Source organism: Moschus berezovskii, chromosome 11 (genome assembly GCF_049115385.1).
Source record: "Moschus berezovskii isolate FMDL1 chromosome 11, NW_MosBer_1.0, whole genome shotgun sequence".
Classification (NCBI taxonomy): domain Eukaryota; kingdom Metazoa; phylum Chordata; class Mammalia; order Artiodactyla; family Moschidae; genus Moschus; species Moschus berezovskii.
In genome coordinates this window covers 28160794-28185370 of record NC_142470.1, presented here as the reverse complement: position 1 = coordinate 28185370, position 24577 = coordinate 28160794, and the positions used below count along the sequence as shown (strand labels likewise).

The following is a 24577-nucleotide window of genomic DNA, read 5'->3' as shown; positions in this document are numbered from 1 at the left end:
AGAGTTCTTTGTCTTGACACCAAAAGGACTATCCAAAAAAGGAAGAATTGATAAACTAGACTTCATCAAAACTAAGAATTCTTGCCTTTTGTGAAAGACCCAGTAAAGGGGATGAAAGGATAAGTTAAAGACTGGGAGAAAATATCTATAAAACACTTATGTCACAAAGGACTAGTATATAGAATATATAAAGACCTCTGAAAACTGAGCAGCAAAAAAACAATGAAATTCAAAAATGGACAAAAGACATAAATAGATATTTCACTGAAGAGAATGCAAGCACACGAAAAGATGTTCAACATACTTAGCCATTAGGGAAGTAAGTGCCTCTTATATCACATAAGAAATCACTACACACTATCAAAATAGCCACCATGAAAAACAGTGACAACACCAGTTGCTGAACAGGATGTAAAGAAAGTGGCTCACTTAAACTTTGCAGGTGGGACTGTAAAATGGGAGAGCCATTAGAATACAATTTGACAGTTTCTTACAGAATTAAACATGCAACTATCATTCAAAATGACAATTGTACTTTTGAACAGTCTGCATGCAAATGTTATAACCACCTTCTTTGTAACAACTCCAAACTAGAAACAACCCAGATGTCCTTCAAAGAGGGGTACATCCACACCAGGGAATACTCTTCTGCAATAAAAAGGAACAAATTCTTGAATCACACAACAGTTTGAATGAATCTCCAGGGAAGTATGCTGAGTGAAGAAAGCTGATCTCAGAAGGTTACATAATGTATAATTCCGTTCATTGAGCATTCTTGAAATGATAAAATTATAGAAATGAAGATCAGACTAGCTGTTGCCAAAGTTAAGGATAGGGTGGCAGTAGACTCTGGAGCCGGGAAAAGAAGTGAATATGGCTGTAAAGGGGCAATGTGGGGGCTCTTTGTGGTGAGGGACTTATTCTAATACTTGACTCCTGGTTTTGATACTGTATTATAATTTTAAAGATGCTACCTTTGGAGGAAACCAGGGTTTTTTTTTAAAAGAGAGTACCCGAGATCTCTGTATTATTTCTTTGAACTGCATGTGAACCTACAATTATCTCACGATAAAAAGTTCAATGAAAACAACTACAAAAGAATTAGAAGAAAATATAGTATATTATTTTCATGGATTTATGACAGGGAAAACTTATGAAATAAGACATTCGACATAGAAGCCGTTAAAGAAGATATCAATAAATTCAACCACATCAAAAGACACCACAAACAAAATGGAAAACGACCAACCAACTAAGAAAAACGTTTGCAGCCAGTTACAGTGGACACATAATTAACATTCAAAATATGTGTTTTAAATTGATATGAAAAAGTACACAGGGCAGAAGGAATTAGGCTAAAGGATATGAAAGGACGGGTCACCAAAGGAGAAATTCAAATGGCCAAGAGACCTATGCTATGAAGTATTTCCAATGACCAAGTCAAAGTAAATTAAAATGTAAGTTAAAGCAAAATCTTTTATTCTATCAGACAAAAAAAAAGAGAAAGTTTAATGAATCTAGGACTGGTGAAGATGAGGGGTCTTCTCATATTTTGTTGGTGGGAGTATAATTTTGTAGAATCCCTTTGGAGGGCACCTGAAGAATCTGTTAAACTTAAATGCACTTAGCTTTTGACCCAGTAAATCTGTTTCTTGATTCATCCCTGGAGAAACAGTCCTGAGTGCCTGAGGCACCAGGTAAAGGGCCCTTCCTGCAACTTTCCTTATCACAGTCAAGAATTGGAAATGACCTAGCTGTTTGCCCCAGAGGGGATGGTTATGTAAACTCTGGTGCCTCGATTCTTTGGAATACTCTGTGTAGAGCACACTGGAACTAGTAAAAGCAAGTTGCTAAATAATACAGAGAGAATTATAGATACCATTCGTGTAAACATACACGCAGTTTCTGGAGATAATTTTCATTTTACATTCATAACCACAAACCTCAAATGATCATGCAACACAACCTGGTAATCCTAAAATGTTTCTCTTGTAAGTTTATTTTCTTTTTCTAAAATTACTATTTTGTATCTTCTCTCTCCTAGCATTTCCCACAGCCCCTCTCTACTTCACAGCTAGCTGATGACCTTGCTTAATTCTTCAACAAAGAAAAACAATTGGAAATAGAACTACCATGACTGCATGCTCAGTCACTTCAGTCATGTCCTACTCTTTGGGACCCCCATGAACTCCTAGATACTTTGCCCCGCCAGGCTCCTTTGTCCATGGGATTCTCTAGGCAAGAATACTGGAATGGGTTGCCATGCCCTCCTCCAGGGGATCTTCCCGACCTGGGGATTGAACCCATGCCTCCTGAGTCTCCTGCATTCCAGGCAGATTCTTTACCCACTGAGGTACTTGGGAATCCTAGAATTACCAGGGGATCTAGCAATGCCACTTCAGTTTATATACCCGAAATAATTAAAAGTGGGGTCTCAAAGGCATATTTCCACACCCATGATCACAGAAGCATTATTTACAATAGCCAAAGAGTAGAAACAAATATCCATTAACACATGAATGGAGAAACAAAATGTGGTTTATCTATATAATCAATGATTATTTAGCTTTAAAGAGGAAGGAAATTCTGATACATGCTACCACGTGAATGAACTTTGAAAATATCGCCAAGTCAAATAAGCCAGAAGAACAAATGCTGTATGATTCCATTTATATGAAGTATCTAGAATGGGTGAATTTATACAGACAGGTGGTAGAAATAGAGGTTACCAAGGAGGGAGGGTTAGGGAGTTTAAAATTTTTTCTTTTATTTGTTTATTATTTTTGGCCATATCATGAGGCTTGTGGGATCTTAGTTTCTCCCCCCACCCCCGACTTGGCAGTGAAAGTTCAGAGTCCTAACCACTGGACCGCCAGGGAATTCCTGAGAAGTTAGTATTTAATGGGCACAGAGTTTTGGTTTGGGATGATGAAAGGTTCTGGAAATGGATAGTGGTGATGGTTGCACAACACTGTGAATGGATTTAATGTCACTCAGATGTCAAAGTAAAAAGGGTTAAAGTGATAAATGTAACGTATGTCTTATCTCCACATGGGGATTCTCCAGGCAAGACTACTGGAGTGGGGTGCCATGCTCTTCTCCAGGGGACCTTCCCAACCCAGGGATCGAACCCAGGTCTCCCACATTGCAAGCAGATTATTTACTGTCTGAGCCAAAAGGGAAGCCCAAAATACTAGAGTGGGTAGCCTAACCCTTCTCCAGGGGATATTCCCAACCCAGGAATCCAACTTGAGTCTCCTGCATTGCGGGCAGATTCTTTACCAGCTGAGCTACCAGGGAAGCCCACACAGCCTACCAGTACAGGTTCAAAAAAACAAAACTCTCCCTTCTTTTCAAAGACATTCCTTCCCCTGCTGCTGCTGCTGCTGCTGCTGCTAAGTCACTTCAGTCGTGTCCGACTCTGTGTGACCCCATAGACGGAAGCCCACCAGGTTCCCCCGTCCTTGGGATTCTCCAGGCAAGAACACTGGAGTGGGTTGCCATTTCCTTCTCCTTCCTTCCCCTAGTCAGTACTAAAATAGAGGTCAGAAATCAGACATCTGGTCCTAGGAGCAGGTCGCTGCGTTGAAGTTAGTATTTAAGCCCTCGGGTCCTCAGAGGGCTTCAGCCCGTAGCCCCTACAGGCTGGTCCTAGGAGCAGGTCACTGTGTTGAAATTAGTATTTAAACCCTCGGGTCCTCAGAGGGCTTTAGCCGCCAGCCCCTACAGTCTGGATTCGGCACACTAGGTACCCCAGTGATTTCTGCCCATTTCCAGGAGTTCTGCAGGATTTGGAGGGAGCCACAGAGAACCCAGGCCTCCCGTGTCCATCGGCACAGCAACAACCAAGACGGTTTCTGCGTGGGCACAGATGACCAAACTTCTGCCAGCAAATAAGTCATGGCAGAGCAGTCAATGGGAGATCTGACAGCTAATGGCTTGTCCCAGACCAGTCTCTGGCCTCCACATGTCCAGGTTTTTAGCCTGCCCCATGCAGCTGAGGTTTGCATGAGGATCTGCCAGGCAGCCTCTGCAAACTAAGTCATGAAAACTAAATGGCCTTTGGCTCCTGAGAAGATTTTATACATCCCCCCAGACTTTCACAGCCAACATCTTCTGCCCACCAACATATGCTTTAGGAAATGCAAGAGCAGTAAATCAAATTAATCTCATGAAGTTCCCTCACTTAATGGAGCACATGCACTTCATCAAAAATGGCTACAAGGCGAGAGACTTTTAAGTGAACCTCATTTCCCCACTGATTTTCAGTCTAAAATCAGCAATATGTTCTTCTGGAGGAAAAAAAAAAAATTGGCCATTTAGACATGATTTCACCCCCCCTAGCTTTATTAAGGTATAATTAACAAATAAAATTGTATATTTTTAAAGTGTACAGCATGGTGACTTGATGTAAATAAACATTGTGAAGTGATTACCACAGTCAAGTTAATTAACACATCCATCATCTCACAGTTAAACTTTTTTAGTAGTGAGAATGCTTAAGATCTATTATCTTCGCAAATATGTATACAGTAGTGTATTATTAACCAGTCACTATGCTGTACATTAGATCCTTAGAAGTTTTCATCTTATATCTGGAAGTTTATAACATTTGACTTATATCTCCCTCCCTACTCCCCACCCTCCCCCACACCCCGAGCCCCTGGTCACCACCAGTCTGTTCTCTTGTTCTATGAGTTCCATCATTTTTTTTTATTCTACATATAAGTGATACCATAAATTTTGTCTCTGTATGGCTGCTTTTCACTTAGCATAATACCTTCCAGGTTCATTCATGTTTTCACAAATGGCAGGATTTCCTCTTTTTTACAGTTGAATAATACTCCTTTGTGTGTGTATAACATTTTCTTTATCCATTCATCTGTCATCACTAAGGTTATTCCACTTCTTGGCTATTGTAAATAAGGTCGCAATGAAATAGTAGTGCAGATATCCTTCTGAGATACTGATTTTATTTCCTTTGTATATATCCTCAGAAGCCCTACCATTCCTTTTTTGAACTACCATACTGGAAACCATAGTGGCTGCACCAATGTATATTCCCACCAATTGTTTACAGAGGGTCCCTTTTCTCCATACCCTCCCTAACAGTTCTCACTTGTCCTTTTGGTCACAGCCATCTTGACATGTTGAAGTGATATCTCATTGTATTTGCATTTTCTTCATGATTGGCCATTTGTGTGTTTTCTTTGGAAACGTGTCTACTCAGGTCCTTGGCCTATTTTAGAATCAGATGACTGCTTTTAAAATAAGTTTTCTTTTGTTGATTCCCTACCCTTTTTCTGTGAGTTTGCCTGAGTGTTTTATGATGAAAATAACAGCTCAGAAAGGCTTGATCTGTCAAAGACTTGCCTGACCATTTGCTCATCCATCACACATTTATTGAACACCTATCAGCAGCAGCAGCAAGCATGTTATCATGAGCAGACCCAGTATAGTCGTTGCCTTCATGGACCTTATAGTCTGTGGTAAAGGTGGATGTTAGACAAATAATATATATATATATACACACACAAGAAAAAGTAGGTTAGAAATCGGACCATTTAGCAAGGGCAGTGTGACCCAGAGAAGGCTGAACTGAGGAAGTAAAGTGTGAGCTGAGGTCTGAAATAATGAGTCATTAATTTATTCATTCTCTTGACAGATTTTGTTCTCCTTTTCATTTTTTAAATTATGAAAGTATGAAAACATTTACAGGAGACTTGAAAAATACAGAATGAAGCTACATATAGTTCTAGTATATATTACAATTATTTTTTAAGTAGATAAATTAAGATTTTTAGTTGGGGTTTTAATATTAAACTCTCAAAAATTAGCAGAATGAATATACAGAAAAGTAGAAGGATACAGTAGACCTGAAAAACAAAGGACCTGAGAAGACCATGTACCAGTTCTACATCATTAAGGTTCATACAGTTTTCATACAACAGTAGGATACACATTCTGTTCAAGTTCCCATAGACTGTAAACTAGGAGACACTGGGACATATCCAGGGACAGAAGACAAGGTGCAAACATTTCATGGTCTTGACAGATATTTATTGACTGATGATTATGTTCCAGGCACTGTTCTAGGTTTTGGGGATACAGCCATCCAAAGTTCTTGCCCTCGTGAGCTTCCTTCTAGTTACAGCTACTGAGTGATGTTGGGGTCATGAGAAAGGCCATCAGAGGGAAAGCAGGAGCCGAGGGCCTGAGACAGAAAGGAACATGGAACCCTCAGGGACAACCATGGCCTGTCTGGCTAGAGCCCTGGGAGGAAGAGAAGGGCAGTTCCAGATGAGGCTGGACGGGTAGACAGGGGCCTAGACTAGAGCCTGTGACTTAGGATGCCAGTAATGCAACCATCAGAACACTTCCACATTAACAGTTTCCTTCCCGAGCACAGCCCAATGCTTTTTTAAAACTTTCTATTTTGTATTCAGGTATAGCCGATTAACAAACAATGTTGTGATAATTTCAGGTGAACAGCGAAGAGACTCAGCCACACATACACATGTATCCCTTTCCTCCCATACCCCACTCCCATCCAGGCTGCCACATAACACTGAGCAGAGTTCCACGTGCCATCCAGTAGGTCTTTGCTGGTTATCCACTTTAAATACAGCAGTGTGTACATGCCTGTCGCAGACTGCCTAACTATCCCTTCTCCTCATCCTTCCCTCTAGCAACAATCAGCTCGTTCTCAAGGTCTGTGAGTCTGTTTCTGTATTATAAGTTCATTTCTATCATTTCTTCTTAGATTCCACATATAAGGGATGTTATACAATATTTCTCCTTCTCTATCTGATTTATTTTACTCAGGACGACACTCTCTAGGTCCATCCATGATGCTGCGAACAGCATTATTTTATTCTTTTTAATGGCCGAGTAGTATTCCGTTGTATGTAGTATTCCATCACACCACACCTTCTTTATCCATTCCTCTGTCGATGGACATTTAAGTTACTTCCCTGTCTTGGCTGCTGTAAACAGTGCTGCAGTGAACACTGGGGAGCATGTATCCTTTCAGATCTGTTTTTCTCCAGATATATACCCAGGAGTAGGATTGCAAGGTCACATGGTGCAGCTTATTGCTTTGAAAATTTTAAAATTTTATTTAATTAGTTAATTAATTTATTTGGCTGCATCGGGTCTTAGTTTGGCACATGGGATCTTCATTGCATAATTTGGGATCTTCTGCTTTGTGCTTGGGCTCAGTAGTTGCGGCTCATGGGCTTAGTGGCTCTGCCATATCTGGGACCTTAGTTCCCATGGATTGAACCCACGTGCCCTGCATTGCAAGGCAGGTTCTTAACCACTGGACCACCAGAGAAGTCCCCAACCCATTACCTTTATGCCCATTGGTAACGGTGGCTTGCTGGGCTTGGCAAAGTGCTGATGGTTTCAGGTGTTTTCTGATGAATTGGGTTTTGCTTTGCCACATGCTTGTATGACCGATGGCAGCAGCCTCAGCAAACCAGCTGCCACAGCATGGACCCTCTGGACACCCAAATTCCCTCGATGTTTTTTCTGTGTTGTTCCTTTGAGATTTTTACTTGATTTAACAATCCTACCCACTAACCTGTGACTGTGAGAAAGTTACACAACCTCTCTGAACTTCACATTCTTCACTGTCTTCCAGGGGATAATACCTCCACTGTGAGGCTGTTGGGATGATTCACTGAACGAAATTTTGAAAATCCATGTAACATTGGCCAGCACAGAACCCAGAACTCAGTAGATGGGGCATCACAAATGTTATTTCCTCTCATTTATCCCTTATTTAATTGGGAGTTTTGTCAAGTGAATTTTTGTTAAGCAAGGGACGTCTGTTCTCAAATTACAGTAACTGCTACTTTCCGGGGCAAGAGGTTATTAACAAGACTTCCTCTTGCAATAGTTCAGGACCAGCCAGGGAAGATGAAGAGGGTCCTTTTTGAATTATTAGGGTGAGACTCCATCCTGTAACAAAGGAGCAGCAATGATAAAGCCCAGGCCTTTGTCTTCCCTCTTTCACAGGGACCAAAGTCATGTGTGCGTATGTATGTGGGAGCACGTCACGTGGCCGAGCCAGCACTTTAAAGCCCCTGCCTCTGAACACTGGTCTCAAAACAAAATAATTGCATGCAGACATTCCTTTTGATCACATTCTAACACCGATTTACAACTATGCTTCCTTGTAACTCCAAAGAAAACCCTAATCATGGAACACATACCAAAAATTAGAATTTTGGCTGTGTAGGCGTGGATGTCTCTAAGCGTGTATTTGTAGAGGGGCAGTGAGCAGTGGTTTTCTAGTGTTTAATTCTCCCCCAAATTAAGCTCTCCATGTGGCTAGTGGGATATTTTCAACTGAATGGCTCAGTTGAGCACTGGAGGCAGAAGACAACTTTTTTGTGGTTTGCTCGAGGCCAGGCAGTTTTTCCATTCTGTTCTTTTATTATGATCGTGATTACTTCATTACCTACCCCTGATGGGGTTTCTTTGGGTCCCAGTCTGTTTTTAATAAGAAGCAGACTAAAAACAAAGTTTCGGTTGTGTTTGAAATCTTCAGCTTCCCCCCCCAACCCCCGCCTGAAATAATAGGTTAAAATTTTTATTTGTCTTCTGAGGTTCTGAGGTTGGTTCAGAAATGCTCTGACCCAAGTCCTCTGTGGCACTTAAGATGCCACCATCCAATGCAGATTCTGGGACTCTGCCCTCATCTACTGAATCTGAAACTTTAAGGGGAGGCTCATGAACCCGCACTTCTAACAGATATTCTGGGTGAGTCTTGTGACAATGAACATTTGAGAACAGGGTAAAGGAGGAGAAGCCCATCAGCAGCATTTCTTTTTAATTGTGATATAATTGAAATGCCATTAACTTCACCATTTGGAAGAGAACAATTCAGTGGTTTTTAGTATAGTCGCAAGGTTGTGCAACCATTGCCACTATCCAATTTCAGAGCATTTCTAACCTCCCTCAAAGAAACCCCATACCTATTAGCAGTTAGTCCCAGTTTCCTCCTCCCTCAGCCTCTGGCAACCACAAATCTATTTTCTGTTTCTACGAATTTGCCTATTCTGGACATTTCATATAAATGATATCATATGATTTATGACCTTTTGCGTCTGGCCTCATTAACTTAGCATAACGTTTTCAAGGTTTATTCATGTTGTAGCATGTGTTAGCACTTTGGTTCTTTTTGTTGCTGAATAATATTCCACTATATGGAATATCTTGTTTATCCATTAACCAACTGATTGTTAATCAGTATTTGCCAAGTATTGTTTATGGGCAAGATTGTCTGCTGGGCTGCCCAGGGGTTGGGGATGAGTTCTCTAGTAGCGCAAGGAGTCAACAAGAGGCGATGGGGACCAGAGCACCTGGCACAAAACAGGATGAATGAAAGAATGGAGAGACCACACACAGGAAAAGAAATTAACTTGCAGGGGCAGCCCGGTGCCCTGCTGGGTTGTGAAGGTGCTGCCCAAGTTCAGGACCAGCAGTGACAGTCACTCGGCCATGTGTGGCGGCCTTTGCTGCAAGTTGGATCTGGGCCCTGGGGTCCCAGAGAAGCATCAGACATGCTCCAGCTCATGGAGCTCATAGACCAGGAAAGAGGCCAGACATGGACCCAGATTACAGGATAATGATACAGGGTAGTTGTGGAGGGAATGGACAGGGCAGGGTAGAGAGAGAAGCCCTTTGGGCTCAGCGGTTGGAAAAGATGAAAGAAGAGGCAGCGATGGAGCTGGGCTTGGCAGCTTGGGTGGGGCTTGCATGGGTGATGGACAATGGGAACAAGTTACCAGGAAAGTCAGGGACAGAGACTCAGGGACAGAGTTCCGGGACACCTGTTTTACTCCAGTCGATTGTTCCCAACTCTGACTGCACCTCAGAGTTACTCGAGGGCTTAAAAAAAAAAAACAAAAACCCAAAGCCTGGGCCCCACCCCTGGAGAGTCTGTTTTAATTAAATTGCTTTCAGGCGAGCACAGGCAGCAGTATTTATTAAAAGCTTCCCAAGTGATTCTAATGAGCTGCCAGAGAGAGTTAAAAACCACTGACTCAAAAGACTCAAGGAGAAACAGTTGGACGTGAGCCTGGAGCGTTAGGTGGGGAGTGAACCGTAGGCAAGCTGACCACATCATTCATTGTCCAAACTGGGACATCTTTTGCAAGAAAAGGAGGTGCTATTAATCTTTATGCCAGGACAGCAGGTATAACCTAGGTTCGATCCCTGCTCCAGGAACTAAGATCCTGCTCACCTCCTCAAAAATGGTGCACTTGCTGGACAGGGTCTGGTTCAAGGCAAGTTCTTTGTCTCCTCCTCCTCCTACTTAAAAATTCTGAAATAGCTATGGGTTATGGCAACCCACTCCAGTACTCTTGCCTGGAAAAATCCCATGGTCAGAGGAGCCTGATAGGCTGCAGTCCATGGGGTCGTGAAGAGTAGGACACGACTGAGCGACTTCACTTTCACTTTTCCCTTTCATGCATTGGAGAAGGAAATGGCAACCCACTCCAGTGTTCTTGCCTGGAGAATCTCAGGGACGGGGGAGCCTGGTGGGCTGCCGTCTATGGGGTTGCACAGAGTCAGACACGACTGAAGTGACTTAGCAGCAGCAGCAGAAGTAAGGGCAGCAGGGGCTTCCCCACCACCCTAAGCAGCCTGGCATAAGGAGGTCCCCTGAGGGCTGTTTGCAAACTTCCCACTGGTCATTTGTGAACCATGAGACTCCACTGCCTTGGTGCCTGGCCCAACCTGCAATATCCAAGCCACTCCCTGGTGAGTTTCTACCTCTCAGGGAGACCCTGGGCCACCACTTCCAGATCAGCGGGAGGCGCTGTTGTCCAGGCCCCTTCTCTCCCTTTGTCTCGCCAGGTGGAGCTTGTCAGGTGAGAGGTACACCTGTCCCACCCAATTTGAGGTCCCCAAACTGGGTGTGTTTGGCGATGATCGTGAGAGTCCAGGTCACCACTGTGCATGGGCGTGTCTTTTCCCCAAACTGTTGCCTAGACAGGCAGCACCAGGGCAGGCCCCTGTCCTCTGTGTCCCCTGACTCCTAAAGCAGAAAGTGTTGGCCCAGCTGGAGTGGCTTCTCTGGTGGCTCAGCAGTAAAGAATCCTCCGGCAATGCAGGAGACACCGGTTTGATTCCTGGGTGAGGAAGATCTCCTGGAGAAGGAAATAGCAACCCACTCCAGTGTTCTTGCCTGGGAAATCCATGGACAAAGGAACCTGGCAGGCTATAGTCCATGGGGTCACAAAGAGTCGGACATGACAGAGCAACTGAGCACACACGCACACAGACCAAGAGAAGGGCAGACCCGGGGAGGCACGATCCTAGCAAACTTTGCAAGATCATTTTGCATAGAGACACCTCAGAGCTGCACCAGAAGCCACGGAAATCAGGACCTTTTGATTTTCCACTTTCTCTCCAATTGCCATTTGTAATTAGAATTACTTGCACGACTAAGTATGCCTCTGATTTCCTTGGGGGTTGGGTGTGGAATAATGGGTGTGGAATGAGACTTCCTGTTCATATGGGCATATGGAGCCCAAGCAATTATTGAATAAATAAGAGTGACTGAATTTATGCCCCAGACTGGTTAAGTGTGTTTACTTAGGATAAAGTCCAGAATGTTATACAGCGAAAAGTCGTTATTTGCCTCTGGTTGGTAAGATATCAGGTGATACCGTTCTTTTTCCTTTTCATTCATCTGTATTTTCTGTTTTTTTTTTTTTTTCCTGTAGTGATTGTGTAATTACTTGAGTTATTGTAAATGCTTTTACAGTGGCTCAAAAAGTAATTATTATCTAGAGGTTCCAAGAAAAGGCTGCATGATGTCTGTTTTCATCTGTTCCAGGAGGTAGAGAAGGATATTTCATGTTTTAGAGTCCTCTTAATCCCACGTGATTAAAATAGAAAAGTTAGGGGCCTACTGGTGTATGTTCAATTGTCTGGAAAGAATCAATTAGCAGAATCCACATAGCAGAGTTTGATTTGCAGTGATAGGAGAAACCAAGCCAAAAGTGGAAAGGAGAAGAGAAGGTCCAGATGGGGCCAGGTGTGGAGCACAGTTTCCAAGTCTCTAGGGCTGCCCTGGGGCAGAGGGAGTCCAGGGCTCCTAAAGAGCAGGAGGCACAAGGGCTGAAACCTCAGGCAGGCCATATAAGGAAGGCCTTCCCAGCACATCTATGAATGGAATGTCTCAGGAGATGTTGTAATGAAATGACCTCAAACTTCAACGGACAAAGAAGTTTTGTCTGCTGGTTATTATGTCATCTTAAACATGACACGAGAGGAGTGAGGATGAGCAGTAAAGAGAGAAAATATGAGAACAATTGATCCAGCCAAGAGGCTCCAGAGAAAGAAGACAATTAGGGCACAGGTGATGCCCATATCATGCACGTATGCAAATTAGATAAGGGTGTCCCAAGTGGACGGCCTCATCCACTCGGGACAAGGGTGAGGGGAATGGGAGCTGGATTTTATCCTCCCATTGGCTTCTTCATCCAGCTGTTCAGTGAATAGCCTATGCGTTTGCATATGGAGGCCCATGGAAGGGTGGCTGCAGGACAGTCATGGATAACAGTCCTCAAGTGACCTCGGCCAGCCCTGGGGGTATGGGCTCAAGATGTGGTACTCCAGTGAGGAGGCCAGCTCTGCGCATGGCATGGTACAGGGCCCATTGGAGTCTGCTGAGGTTCAGGGCAGAGTTCTAAGGTTAATGGCAAGCTGGGTGTAGGCTCCTGCCTGCCATTGCCGGAGATGTAAGAGATGCAGGTTCGATCCCTGGGTGGGTTAGATCCCCTGGAGAAGGGCATGGCAACCCACTCCAGTATTCTTGCCTGGAGAATCCCATGGATAGAAGAGCCTGGAGAGCTATAGTTCATGGGGTCACAAAGAGTCAGACATGACTGAAGTGACTTCACACACACACACACACACACACACACTCACACACACATAGTGTGAGGCAGGGAAACTGAGGTCGAATCCTATCTGCAGGCACAGAGGCAACATGGCAAATGGACAGAGGCAAAGGATGAGGGATGTGCCTTTGGGGCTATCCATCCTGACAGGACACATCTCTGGTCACAAGGCTCATTTAAGACCCCTCTGGACTGTCCTGTCTACAGAAGTCCTGCTGAGTTTGGCAGGAGGGGATCACCGTCAGGACAGGCAGAATGGGCTCCTGGAGCCCTTGGTGAGTCCCACTGGATCCAGGACTGGCAGGTGCTGACCAGGTACCAGACCGACTCATCACTTAGCTATTCTTTATGCCATTTCCAAACTCGAGTGTGTATTCTCACCAACCTCCCCTTCAAAGTGTCTGATTCTGTGGCTCTGGGGTAGAGCCAGAGGATGTGCTCTTTGTATTTATGGTAAGTTTCCAGGCGTTGCCGATGCTGCTGGATCAGTGATCACTCTTTGAAAACCACTGCTCCACAGATGTTCTTACCTCCTGAAGCACAAGGCATTCCCTGCTGACTGGCAGACACACCTCCCGTCACCTCTCCTTATCACCTCCAGGTTCTTGGAGGGTCCCCTCACCTGTGATCCCTGTGTCTGGCAGGATTTTACCTGCTTCTACCCTTCTATTCTTTTTTTTTCAATTGTATTTTATTTTTAACTGGAGGATAATTACTTTACAATATTGTGATGGTTTCTGCCACACATCAACATGAATCAGCCAAAGGTATACATATGTCCTCTCCCTCTTGAACCTTCCTCCCACCTTCCTCCCATCCCACCCCTCTGGGTTGGCACAGAGCACCAGCTTTGGGTTCCCACGTCATGTAGAAAACTCCTGCTGCCTAACTGTTTAACATATTGTAATGTGTATGTTTCAATGCTACTCTTTCAAATCATCCCACCCACTCTTTCCTCCACTGTGTCCAAAAGTCTGTGCTTTATGACCGTGTCTCCTATGCTGCCCTGCAAATAGGTTCATCAGTATACCATCTTTTTAGATTCCATATGCATGCGTTAATATACAATATTTGTCTTTCTGTTTCTAACTTACTTCACTCTATAATAGGCTCTAGGTTCACCTACCTCATTAGAACTGACTCAAATGCATTCCTTTTTACAAGCTAAGTAATGTGCCATTGATTCCATTGTGTATATGTACCACAACTTCTTTATCCATTCATCTGTTGATGGACATCTAGGTTGCTACCATGTCCTAACTATTGTAAATAGTGCTGCAATGAACACTGGGGAATGTGTGTTACCCTTCTTTCTTGACTTTCTCTGAAAGGACTGATCTTTGTGAGGAAGGGCTGGCCACTCTCCACGTGGGTGGTGGGAAGGGGTTGGCCGATCCTCAGTTTCCAGATGGCAGCCAAGGTCCCCAGGGATGCTAGGCCCTGGTTTTCAGCCACCCCACCCCCCCAGGCAGATGTGAGGGGGAACTGGCAGAGCAGTGGTTGTTCCCCTGACAACCCCAATGGAGCCCTAGGTCAACCCCTTTCAGTCAAAGAGCCAAGTTCTAAAGCCCTCAGTGTTCGAACTGGAACCAACTTCGTGGGCCCTCTGAGGGTCTCTGTGTCCCCAGCTTGTAGTGAGGCTGCCCCATCTCCCTCAGATCCTTTCCAGCTCCAGCCGTCCTGACTCGGAGGAAGAAGATGAATCAGAGGAAAGAGAAGGTTCCGGAAGGTTTGCTGGGCCGGGTAGGGGTGGTGACATCAGCTGTGGTAAGCCAGGCCTGGGAAGGCACTGTGAGTCACTGGGCAACTGGGGATGGGCTGGGAGCAGGGGAAGGCTTTCACAGGGAGTCGCGTGGGTGAACCACTGCTGAGAAGGCTGGGGCTGGCAGTGGGGCTGGGGTTTGGGACCCACGAGGCTGCCCGAGGGTGTCATTTAGTCTCTGGCCTGGGGGAAGTAGGCGGTGGGCCACCCCAGGGCTCTGGTTGGCTCTTGGGCTCTGGGAACCTCAGACTGACGGGAGCGGCCGCACTTCAGTGATGGCTCTGGGCCCTGACCCAGACCATGTGGGTGACTTAAGGAGGCCCTGCTGGAAAGTTCCCACCTGCAGGGAGCCCGCCTGGTCCCACCCCACCCTGACCCTCCGAGTTCCAGCTCCAGTCCTGGGGCCGCTACACACACTCCTCCTCTGGTCTCAGTGCCTTGAAGGCCGGGCTCAGGATGTCCCCCCTTTTGCACCCCATCCCCAGGATCATTTAGTACAGTGTTGGGTATACAGTGGGGACCCACAGACAGGCAACTCCTCCATTTAGTCCAAAGGCTACTTGGAAAGAGCAGGAGGTGAAGGTTCAGGGTCTGACCCACCCTGCTCCTTCCCATACCCCGCTCCCTGCTTGTCCCCTCTCTGCCCCCTGTAGCTTTTGCTGAGACCCCTGGTGCTTTGCCACGCTGCTCACCATGCCGAGATGGGTGGGCCACATCCACTTGGAAGGACCTCAGCCTCCCAAACTCACACACCAGATGGACTTACCCCATGCTCCAGCCTCTCCAAGACCAAGCAGCCTTGCCTGAGGCTTTTGTCTCTCACCGGGAGAGGGTACCTCGTTTCTGATCAGCTCTGGCATGGCCAGCTGTGCACTCTGGGTGTCCCGTTTCTTCTCCAGTGCTGGCCTCCTCATCGGAGAATTAGGAACAGTTATTCTTGTGCCACAGATAGGCGCTCCACCAATGCCTCTTTGCTGTTGTTATTGGAGATCCCAAGAGCAGGGACCAAGGGTGCCTATAGCCCTGCCTTCCTGGGGTGGGCAAGGGAAGGGGGGAGCTGGGCCCAGAGTGCTGGGGAGCTGTTGGGGGAAGGGAGCATGCAGGCCGTCTTTGACCTTTGAGAGAGGAGACGGGGGTAATGGGAAGGAACCCGAGGCCAGTGGGGAGGAGGGTGCAGAGGGGCTCCCAAACTCACTCAGGCCACATTTAGGAGACCCAGTGACCCCTTCGCAGAGGCTTCTGGTCAGGCAGGGGCTGGCTTGGGAGGTTATCTGAGGGCACAGGAAATATCTGGAATCTATGGGAATGGAAACTCAGGTCAGAGGTCACCTCAAATTAAAATGTAAAAAGCCCCCGCTGTGTGAAGGGGATCAAAGGAGGTGAAGACGTCTGCTCTTCCGGAGGCTCCTGAACCCAGATGTTAGCGGTTAACATTCTTCTGGGGCCAGACGGTGGGCACAGAGAGCAGAGAGCAGTTCTCGGAGCCCGAGGGGTGGGAGCAGCCGGGGCCCATGTGGCTCCTCGCATTCCAACTGCCCCCCCAACCCCTACCCCCGAACCGACCACCAACACCAACATCAGGATTCACTTGAGCAAAGCTGGGTACTGTGGGGACACGGGCGCTCTGGAGTCCAGGGCCTCCCTGGGCCCTCACTCTGGGCCGGCTGCTCCCTGGAGTGAAACAGGATCCGGACCTGCTCTGGTCTGAGCCAGGGCAGCTTGTTAGCCGGAAGCCCGGCCCCTTCTGATTTACGGTCTAGAGCCCCTCGTCCCAGGGCCAGGGTCTTTTGATCTGAGCCCAGCGTCAGGGGCAGGGAATTCCTGGGTCTTAATTGGCATCAGCCAGGCTGATGCTGACCAGGTCTCCATGAAAGATGCCGATGGGGGTGCCCAGCCCCCCAGCCCATGAAACGTGCTGATGGGGGTGTGGAGGGGGCTTGGGAGGGGGACAGAGGGTGTTGGGAGTTTGTTTCCGCTCTGGGGCCTCACGGGCACAGAGACCAGGGCGAGAATTAATAGCTCCTAAGGACCATCCTCCCTGCAGCCCCTCCCCAGCCTTGACCCACACCTGACCTTGACCCTGACCCCTCCCCTCCCCTTCTAGTATCACCTCACCTGGACCAAGTGTAGTGCAAAGGGACTTTTGTTTGCAAACTCAGGGGTGGGGGTGGGGGTGGGGTTGAGGGTGGTAACCCGGGAGCTGGGAAGGCTGTCTGCCTCCAGGACCTGCAGAGGAGAGTGGGAGCAGGCTGGGAGTCTCTCCTGTCTCCCCAGGGTGAGGGGGTGCTCTCCCAACAGCCCTGAGGTGTCTGAGTTGAGCTCTGAATTGGAGGAACAGATGAGGGAAGCCCAGTTGTCCCAGGACTGGGGAGACAGGAGCTGGCCCTCTGACGGCCTTGCACTCCATGGCCAAGTTGCTGCCTTTCCCATGGGATGCCCTGCCCCCTGACGTCTAGGGTTCTAGGCGGTTTCCGGTGGGTCCCAGACCCTCAGCATCACCCAGGAGAATTGCTTCTGTTCACTTCCGCAGCCTGGGTGCATCTCCTGGGGGAGTCTCCCAGGTTCTCTGCCAGGTCTATGGTTCCTTTTCCTGCTCTTCCATTGAGGCAGAAGGACAAGGATGTGCTAGAAACTCAGAAGTTTGAGCAGAGTCTCGGCCCTGCCACCGCCTGCTTTCATGACTTCTCTCTTCCCCGTTCTGGGTCTATTTCCCCATCTGTGAAGGGACAGGTTTTGGAGACCAGAGGACCCTAAGGACCCTGCCAGTTCTAGATCTTTGTGAACAGTGACTCGTAGGGGCCAAGAGCAGGAGGGCCCCCGAGAAGGGTGCAGAGGGCTGTCCCCACTCTGGACACCTGGGCTTGTCTTGATGGAGCCTCTCTAGGGAAGGGGTTTTACCCCCTCAGAGACACCCATCCCCTTTGCGCTCTGGCCCAGGCTCCCTGGTGCCTTGGTACAGGCCTGGCTTCTCCAGAAAGTGGGTGAGGAAGGCAGGGGAGGAGGCACCAGAGCCGCACCGTGCCATCGAAACCAGGTCAGCCTCCTGCTGTTCCCGGCTATTATCCCAGCGAAACTGGGAGAGCACACACCTGGGGCCATTGCTCAGCGTCTCAGGTTTATGATCCTGAGCCCAGGAAAGTATGAGTTCATCCCCGCTGCTCCTGCCTCTCCTCTGGGCCTCCACGTGGCCCCTGCCAGGCTGGCCCTGGGTACCACATCCCAGAAGGCACGTGCCTCCTCTACCCCCAGCCCGCTCCCCTCAGCCCCTCGGGTGCGGTTACAGGGGAGCAGCTGCCAGCACCCTGAGCTTGTCTGGGGTGGGCTGTGAAGGCCTGATGAGGCAGAGGCTCTCAGAGGGCAGGGCTGGCCTCCCATTTCCCCAAGACTGTCTCAGAGCTGGAGACATGCAAGCCTCTCTCCTTCACAGGCTGGCCTTAACTGGAAACTGGTCACAGAAGATTCCTAGCTCTCCTGGCTTCCTGGGTGTTCCTGGAAGTCCTTCCACACTTCTGCATCCTAGAAGACGACCTTCCCTTCCCCTCTTCTCTCCCTACCTAGTCTCCCTTTTCTCTCTGGGCCCTGACTTCACATTGTTGCACCAAAGCCCCCATCCCAGGAGAATGGTGATGTCACAGGACAGATAGACCTGGGGGAGGTGAGGGGAGCAGGGCCCACCTCCCTGGAAGCTCTGTGGGCATCCCATCACAGCGATGCCCTTTCGCCATCATTTCTGTTAGGTCAATATTGACTCTCCTGGACTAATGCTCTAACAATTAAAATCTTTTCTCTCCTACTTCCACTTCTGGAAGCTATGTGATCTTCCCAACTTGTATTTGCTGTTAGCTCTTCTTCTGTTTTCCTTATTCTTCCTCTATATTATCTTAATAATTTTTATGTATTTATTTGGGTTTCCCAGGTGGCACTAGTGGTAAAGAACCTGCCTGCCAATGTAGGAGACATAAAGAGATATGGGTTCTATCCCTGGGTCAGGAAGATCCCCTGGAGGAGGGCATGGTAATCCACTCCAATATTCTCGCCTGGAGAATCTGGTGAACAGAGGAGCCTGGAGGGCTACAGTCCATAGCGTCGCAGAGAGTCAGACGTGACTGAAGCGACTTAGCGAGCAACTTTGGCTGTGCTGGGTCTTCATTGCTATGTAGGCTTTTCTCTAGTTTGGCTGCTCTTGTGGAGTGTGGACGCTGGGGCGTATGGGCTTCAGGAATTGTGGCACATGGACTCAGAGGTTGCAGCTCCTGGACTCTCAAGCACAGGCTCAGTAGTTGTGACCCACAGGCTTCCCAGCGTATGGATCTTTCTGGATCAGGGACTAAACTCACGTCTCCTGCATAGGCAGGTGGATGCTTTACCACTGAGCCACCAGGCCAACCCTCCTCTCTGTTATTTTAGTAAGACTGGGGGGGAAAGTGAAACTGGATGTGTGTGTGTGAGCAGTCATTTAACCCGAAACCCTTAGCTGTTCTTTCCTTCAAGCCCCCCGTCTCCCAGGCATGTCTGCTTGGGGGTGGAATTCTTGGCAGCCCTCTCTTCTCACATCCAGCCTCCCACCTTGCCGCCTGGGTGCTTTCTGCTTGGTGCTTCATCACCCCCTCCCCTCTCCAAGCCTTCAGGTCACCATGGCGTCCAGGCAACACCCCAGAGTCTTCTTAGGTCCTGGTCTGAGCCATCCGGCCTTCCCACTCTCCTCTCTCTCCATCCACACTGTGTCCTGGGTCCCTCTTGCCTACTCAAAGAGGCTGTCAAGGTGCTGGACCAGAGACCAGGTGACAGGTTTCTCCCTGACAGCAGCTGGGCCTGCAGTGTAAGGAGGCAGGGAGCCCCTGGCCATGCTGCCCCTTCAGAGGAGCAGCAAGTGTGAGGGGGGGGGTGGGTGGGATGGAGGTGGGCGGATGGAGCAGATGCTCTGTGGGGCCAGGCCGCCCACCTCACCCACCTGGCTTCACCACAGCTATGCTCTTTTTCCAGTAGTCACGTATGGATGTGAGAGTTGGACTGTGAAGAAAGCTGAGCGCCGAAGAATTGATGCTTTTGAACTGTGGTGTTGAGAAGACTCTTGAGAGTCCTTTGGACTGCAAGCAGATCCAACCAGTCCATCCTAAAGGAGATCAGTCCTAGGTGTTCACTGGAAGGACTGATGTTGAAGCTGAAACTCCAATACTTTGGACACCTGATGCAAAGAACTGACTCATTGGAAAAGACCCTGATGCTGGGCAAAATTGAGGGCAGGAGGAGAACGGGATGACAGAGGATAAGATGGTTGGATGGCATCACTGACTCAATGGACATGAGTCTGGGTAAACTCCGGGAGTTGGTGATGGACAGGGAGGCCTGGCCTGCTGCAGTCCATGGGGTTGCAAAGAGTCAGACACAACTGAGCAACTGAACTGATGCTGCATACTTCCAGGCATGTTACTCATGTTCCTTCTATTCTGCCACAGCTGGCCTCTGCTTTTTGGCTCCAAGGTTTTCTCGGAAGCGACAGAAAACTTGGTGTCACCCCGAAGTGGAGGGTGGTTCATGGTCTCAGGCACTACTGTCAACATTGGGGGTCAGGATGTTCATGGAGAGATGCCTGACTCTCATCCTCCAGTAGGATAATCCTAAGACACACTCCACACTTTTCCTAGTGGATCCCCAGGCCAGTAACTGGTCCTTTCCTGAATGATGGTCCAAATAAACTAGGTGAATCCAAGTCCTTGTCTTAGGCTTTGGGTTTTCCCAAGCTAGACACCTGGCCCTTAGATGTGGTGGGTAGCCTTTTCTGTTAGTGTTCTCACAAGGATCCTTTCCCTACCTCCCGCACCCATATCGGGGGTCACAGACACTCTGTGTCATCTTCACCTTCAGCCCATATTCATCCCATATTCCTCCTATCCCCGAGTTTTGTCAATTCCCTTTCCGTTAGCCTCACCTCCTTGTTTGGGGGCTCCTTGTCTCTCTTGTGAGTGGCAGCTCCAGCCCCCTATCTGGTCTGCCTCTGACTGGCGGTCCCCTGCAGTTTTTCCCTCCCCCAGTTGGATCAAGAGACTGCGTGAAGCTCTCCAGACTTGAGGATGTTTGTGACAGTAGAAAACAATCCTGGGTTTTTATAAAGCAAAAGACTTTCTTCTCTGAACACTTTCTGCTTTCCTAACCTCTGGCCACAGGTCCTCAGCCTTCTTACTGTCTGCTCTGGGGTTCCCCAGGGCCAGGATTCCTTCTCAGGTGAGGACCATCTTTGCTTCCTTCCTGCCTCCCTCACGGGGCCTACCTGAGGCTGCACACAGAGAGGGGCAAATAAAGAAGGATCTGGAAGAGCCCAGAGAGGCTTCTGCCCTGGAATAGAGATGGCTGGGCCTGGGGAGGAGGATGGCTCTGGCCCTTGCTCAGATCTCATGCAGGCAGACTCACAGACAGACAGACACTCCCAGTGTCCTGAGGTTGGTGCTGGGAGGTGGAAAGCACAGGACGAATTGGGAACCCAGAGAGGGTGTGGCTAATGTAGCTGGGAGTGTCGGTAGAGAACAGGGGAGAGTCAGGGAAATATCCCAACTGAGCTGAGTCCTGAGTAGCTCGTGGCCCGAGTAGCTCGTGGCCACATGGAGGGATGGGTGGCAGGGGAAGGTGTTGCAGGCAGGGTGTTTGCTGGCCCACATGGTACCTTTGTGAGAATTAAACCAGGGTCCTCCTCTAGGAATATGCAACCCCTACCCCATGCACACAGCTTGATGAGCAGAGCCTGGCCTGGATCAGAGCCCTAGCCTGGCCTCTCCATTAGCCAATATCCTGCCTATCCCAGTGCAGAGGGGCCTGCACATGCCTAAGCTCAGAATCATGGTTTCCTAAGATGTCCATGTTCTAATTCCCCGAATGTGTGAATGAGCTACTTGACATGGTAAATAAAAGAGACTTTGCAGATGTAATTAAATTAAGACTCTTGAGATGGGAGATTATCCTGGATTATCTGGGTTGGCCCTAAGTGCAATCGTCAGGGCTTTTATAAGACAGAGGCAGGAGTGTCGCAGAGGTACAATGCAGAAATAGACCAGAGTTGAAGCTGCTACCCTGCTGGTGTTGAAGATGGAGGAAGGAGCCACGAATCAGGTGGCATTTTGAAGCTGGAAAAGGTAAGGAAATGGGTTCCTTCCTAGAGCCTCTGGAGGGACATTGGTCTGGTGGCACCTTGATTTCAGCCCCTTAAGATCCATCTTTGGACTTCGGACTTCCAGAGCTGGAAGACGATCAACCTGAGTCGTATGGAGCCACTAGTCTGTGGTCATTGGTTACAGCAGCCATAGGGACTAAGGCACAAGCCTCTGTGCTTTCAGGGAACTGTTGTGGGACACGGTGCCTGGAATCCAGAGGGTGGTAGGAAGAGGGATAGATGAGGGCAGACAGGTAGGCTGTGATGATGAAGGGCCTTTCCAGTCATTGAAAAGAACGTGCCTTTGTGTGAAAGCGGCCCAGCAGAGCGACACAGAAGGGAGCCACATTTCAGTTGTGGATGTGATCGGAGGCAGTGACCAGGAGGCCAGCTGTGGGTGCCCGGACGATGACGGGGTCTGGGCCCAGCTGGTGGCAATTCAGGGGGGCAGAGCCTCTCCCCTGGAAGCCTGGAGGCTCAAGACACAGTGGAGGGCAAATTCCTCTTCCCCAGCCCCGTTTTTTCTGTTCTGCCTCACCCAGCTAGAGGGTCAAAGGCACCGAAAGGCCACCTGAGATAAGGAAGAATGGTAAATCCTGGAGAAAGCTTCTGAGGGCTCGGCGGAGAAAGGGTAATTCACACCCACACACGGTGGGGCGGGGTCTGGCACGCCCAGAGCTTTTCTGCTGGTCAGCCTTCTCCCTCACGGGCTCAGCACGGATGCTCCAGCGAGGCCCCGTGGGGACTGTCTGGTGCCAGGTCTCCAAGGGTGACTGCCCTTTGGGGTCACCAGGCTGAGGAGCAAGGGGCTGGGTCTCAGATATCTGAACCCTGGGTGGGGCTGCAAGGAGAGTGCAGGAAACCGATTTTTCAGTCTCACCTGCGATTGCCTGGTCACAGGTGAAACTCTGGTCACTTCGTGCGAAAGATGAATGAAATGTATCAGAAAGGGCCGCGCCTCGGGTGTGCCCTCCATTCGCCCCCAACCACCCAGCCTCACAAGCTGCAGCTGCTCTGAACCATACCAGTTCTCAGAATGCCTCCCGATTCCCACCTCTGCCTGACCTTCCTCTGTCTGGGCACCTCCTCACTCCTGGTCTGCCTGGTTAGCCCCTCCTAATCCTCCGGGTGTCACAGTCCCCTGGGAAGCCCCTCCGCCAAGGGCTGAATCCGGTCTCCCATCCATCAGGCCCTTCTGGAGGCAGTGACAAAAATGCCACCGATTGGCTTATGAAGCTGAACTTGCAGCAGGTGAGGTGCCACCCAGGTTTCTGACTGGGGAACCTGGCCAGGTTTTCTGCTCTCCCTTCTGGGGCAGACTCTGAGCTGCTGTCCCAAGGCGGCTGCATGTGGTTCTTGGACCATGTGTTCTCCTGTTGAATTTTATATTTAAATTTGTTATATATTTATATCTGTAAATTTCCTATTTGTATTACTAAATGCTATTGTATTATTGTTTTCCTTATACTTTATGTATAGTATATATTTGCATGAAATTTATATTTAAAAGATAAAGGAAAAAGAGGAGCATTTTAAAAAGAAGGGCTTTTTTTCCGCTTCTGGTCTGGTACTGGCGTCTTTGCTGAGGGTCACATTGAGCTTCCAGCGACTTCAGGGGCATCTTTAGGAGTCAGCACTATGGCAGAAGACATCAAGACCAAAATCAAGAGCTACCAGACTGCTCCTTTTGACAGCCGCTTCCCCAGCCGGAACCAGACCAGGAACTGCCGGCAGAACCACCTGGACTTCCACCGCTGGGAGAAGGCAATGACCGCTAAAGGGGCGACGTCTCCGTGTGCGAATGGTACCAGCGTGTGTACAAGTCCCTCTGCCCCATATCCAGGGTGTCAACTTGGGATAATCACTGGGCCGAAGGCACGTTTCCTGGGAAGATCTGAACTGGCTCCATCCCACCTCCTCTGCCCTCCGTCCTTCTCCCCAAGGTGGTGAAGGGGGACCTGGGTACATGGTGATCCCCACCCTGGGATCCTGAATCATGGTTTAACTAATAATAAATGCTCGTTGGAAACATGAAAAAAAATAAATAAAAAGAAGGGCTGTCTTTTTACTTCTCTCCTCTGCCCACCTGGCTCTTTTGATTGTGGCAGAAGGGAGTTCTATCAGGAGATTAGAAGAAAAGCTTTATAGAGCTTAGTGACATGTTTTTAAGGACTAAATGTTAGATGGAGGGCATTAACATTTTAAATGTAGCTACCCTTGTGATTCATGGGGTCGCAGAGAGTCGGACACGACTGAGCGACTGAAATGAACTGAACTGAACTGAACTGAACCCTTGTCCCAGCAGTTGCACTTCTATGAATTTATTCTATAAATATGTGATACTTATTCAAAATAATATGTGCACAAGTTTATTCATTGTAGCATTATTTGTAATTGTGAACAATTAGAATAAGCATGAATAACCATTAATAGGTATTGGTTAAATTACAGTAAAGCTGAAACTCCAATACTTTGGCCACCTGATGCAAAGGACTGACTCATTTGAAAAGACCCTGATGCTGGGAAAGATTGAAGGTGGGAGGAGAAGGGGACGACAAAGGATGAGATGGTTGGATGGCATCAACGACTCGATGGACGTGAGTTTGAGTAAAGTCCGGGAGTTGGTGATGGACAGGGAAGCCTGGCATGTTGCAGTCCGTGGGGATGCAAAGAGATGGACATGACAGAACGAATGAACTGACCTGAAATTATAGATCTTCAGATAATGGAATACTGACACTGTGCAGT

At 48.3% G+C, this 24577-nt stretch overlaps 1 pseudogene; it reads left to right on the top strand.

Annotated features, from left to right (window-relative positions):
• The first annotated feature begins 23380 nt into the window (after positions 1-23380).
• On the top strand, positions 23381-23742 carry LOC129539783 (cytochrome c oxidase subunit 6B1 pseudogene; annotated as a pseudogene).
• Positions 23743-24577: the final 835 nt, after the last annotated feature.